The sequence below is a fragment of the Coffea arabica genome, chromosome 1c, assembly GCF_036785885.1.
Source record: "Coffea arabica cultivar ET-39 chromosome 1c, Coffea Arabica ET-39 HiFi, whole genome shotgun sequence".
NCBI lineage: Eukaryota > Viridiplantae > Streptophyta > Magnoliopsida > Gentianales > Rubiaceae > Coffea > Coffea arabica.
In genome coordinates this window covers 30,169,780-30,172,675 of record NC_092310.1, presented here as the reverse complement: position 1 = coordinate 30,172,675, position 2,896 = coordinate 30,169,780, and the positions used below count along the sequence as shown (strand labels likewise).

The 2,896-nt window shown below is 39.4% G+C and overlaps 1 long non-coding RNA gene across 1 annotated transcript; it reads right to left on the bottom strand.

The window, feature by feature from the left end:
• Positions 1-217: 217 nt before the first annotated feature.
• Positions 218-1,918, bottom strand: LOC140006432 (uncharacterized). The gene is made up of 2 exons (XR_011814045.1): positions 1,633-1,918; positions 218-619 (listed from the first exon to the last, which is right to left on the bottom strand). It is a non-coding gene; the product is annotated as an uncharacterized lncRNA (long non-coding RNA).
• Between the last annotated feature and the right edge of the window lie 978 nt (positions 1,919-2,896).

Genomic DNA, 2,896 nt, shown 5'->3' with positions numbered 1-2,896 from the left:
TGGCTATTAAGGTAAATATTGAATGCTAAGATTTTGATATTGACTTTTGTAATTTTTCCATAAGGCAAAGTGGGGATTGAGTTGATTGCACTTGGAGATGGCCAGTCCCAGTGTGAATCGATTTGGTTCTTACTTAATATTGAAGTTGTGGCGACCCCACTTTCCCCTGAGGCGAACCAAAGGGTTGGCGGATCGTCTGCCCAACTCTCGCCAGGACTCAAGCACGCATTTCAAACCTGAATTCCTCCGAAGAAAAGTCTAATCTATTACATCAGCAATTCTTCCAAGTAAAACTTTATAACTCCACAGTATCTTCAGGGATAACAGTGACATAAGTCAGCCCTTCGACGGCTCTTAAAACTATCGTTCACGCGCCTTACAAGAACAAAGTCGTACAATCCTAACGTACAAAAACCCAAACAGCGGAAACATAAAAATACCCCAGCCATAGGTCACCACGAGAGCCACACATTTTCCAGCTTCAAGTGGTAACACAAAGGCGAAAGTACGCAAGCAGGATTACACGTTACAAACTGAAATTTACAATTCTTAAAACCACATTGTCCAAACGCACGCGTAACCAAATAAAAACAGGATCCAACTTCTCAAGCCTCAAAACCTGTAAGGAAAACAAATAAACGTGGGGTGAGCCGAAGCTCAGTGGTGCCCCAAAACATGCATCCAAATAAACATTTAACAGGTAGAAATTTGCAGCATTAAACAAGTAGGAAAGCGAGTAACAACACAGGGTAGGATACAGGGCTCTCAGGAGCCAATTTCCACGCTTGATTAGATACCATCGTAGTTGACCCTCCGTCAACTTTCACTACTTATAGTCCATGTAGATCCACTTATTTTAATCCTAACCCGTCACCATTCATACCTCTGCTTTGGGCCCAAACTTCATCTACCGACGCAGTATACTCGAGATATACCCGTAATAAATTTGTCGAGGGATTCACCCAACGACGTAATTGTAGTTTGATTCATGCGTCGAGGGATTCACCCAACAACGTAACTACATTTAGATTGCAGTCAGATTCACGCGTCGAGGGATTCACCCATCAACGTAACTGCGTTTATGTTTAAGAATTTAGTTGTAGTAGTCAGATTCACGCATCGAGGGATTCACCCAACGATGTAACTACTTTTAGATTGCAGTCAGATTCACGCGTCGAGGGATTCACCCATCAACGTAACTGCGTTTATGTTTAGGAATTTAGTTGTAGTAGTCAGATTCACGCATCGAGGGATTCACCCAACGATGTAACTACTTTTAGATTGCAGTCAGATTCACGCGTCGAGGGATTCACCCATCAACGTAACTGCGTTTATGTTTAGGAATTTAGTTGTAGTAGTCAGATTCACGCATCGAGGGATTCACCCAACGATGTAACTACTTTTAGATTCATAGTAGTCAGATTCATGCGTCGAGGGATTCACCCAACAACGTAACTACATTTAGATTCATAGAAAATATTTCACACACATCACCACTCGAACGGCTAGTGCGATAAAGTACACACTGCTCACTTCGATGGATCAAAATCATTTATTGCATGTTGACAATTATCACATAGCGGATTGATAAAGCGCTTAACCACATAACATAGAACAAGCAGGGACACTCACCAAGAGTGAAGTTCAGATATTGGATTGAGGATCGAGTTCCGCGTCCTCGTAAAATCCTAGAATATCAGAATTTAAGCCATAAGTTTTCTATTGGAACTTTTGGCTTGCACATGTAGAGTTTATCTAGCGTGTAGCTAGCTTACTTTTCTCAAAATTTTTACTTGGAATCAAGCTTGTGAGATCAGTACCATATCTCTCATCGTTCTCCTGAAATACTTTTCCTTAAAGAAAAATACTACTATTATTTTCTTAAAATAAGTCGGCAAGCTATTTAATATCGAGGCTAAGAGTATACCTTGAGACAAAGTTCCTTTGAGTGGCGGTGCTTGCAAAATTTATTGCTAAGGCTTCAGGATAAGGTTTCTTATACAATTGTTGCTAAAGCTGCTTGTTAAAAGGAAATAAGGTCTTTCTTGCCGAGCGAGTTTTCTATGCATATAGCGAAGGTGATCAAGACTCACCTTTTAAACTTTTCCTTAGTTACAACTAGCCTTAGACGATTTATAAAGAAGGAAGGAATTTGAAACAAAACTAAGGTTTTGAGTCTGGGGAAATCATTTTCCCAAATTAATAAGGCTAGTCTAGCTTAAGGGGTAAAAGTCATGTTGCCCAAGTTTCTAAGGCAAACATAGTAGATACTAGGTTTAGTAGTACGATGCTAGATCTGTACCGTTCAAAACTTGAAGCAAAATATTTTTCATTTACTTAGTCAAGCGTTTACTTGGAGTCACAAGGTCGGTACAACTTCTCACATTTTCGATTCCAATCCAAAATCACATTTTCTCAATATTGCACAATTAGAATTTAAACAGTAATAACTCTAGAGCTCGTCAATTCTTAGCCCTGTGTTCCAACAAATTTATATCTAAGCATAAGCAGGAAAATTTACCAAGGCTTCGTCAATACTTAGCACTTGGTAATCAGTACTTATATCAACTCACAGTTTCACAAAATAGTAGCACAGATTTCTAAGAATTTCAGCAATTCAGTTATCCATGCAGGGTGGGAATTCATAGAGCCCACCACCAACCAATTTCCAATAAATCAACCATCAATTCAAAAGTGGGAATTCGTAGAGCCCACCGTCAACAATTTCAACACATGATATACTAATGAAAGTAAATTTCAACCATTAGCTTTTCAGGCATTGAAATACGAGTAGAAATTGTTTCACTAGCCAGGCTTAAGCATACGTTTAGCAAGTACCTTCTTACCCTCTAATTCTTTGAAAACTTCAGGAACACCCTAGGGTCAAACCACAATC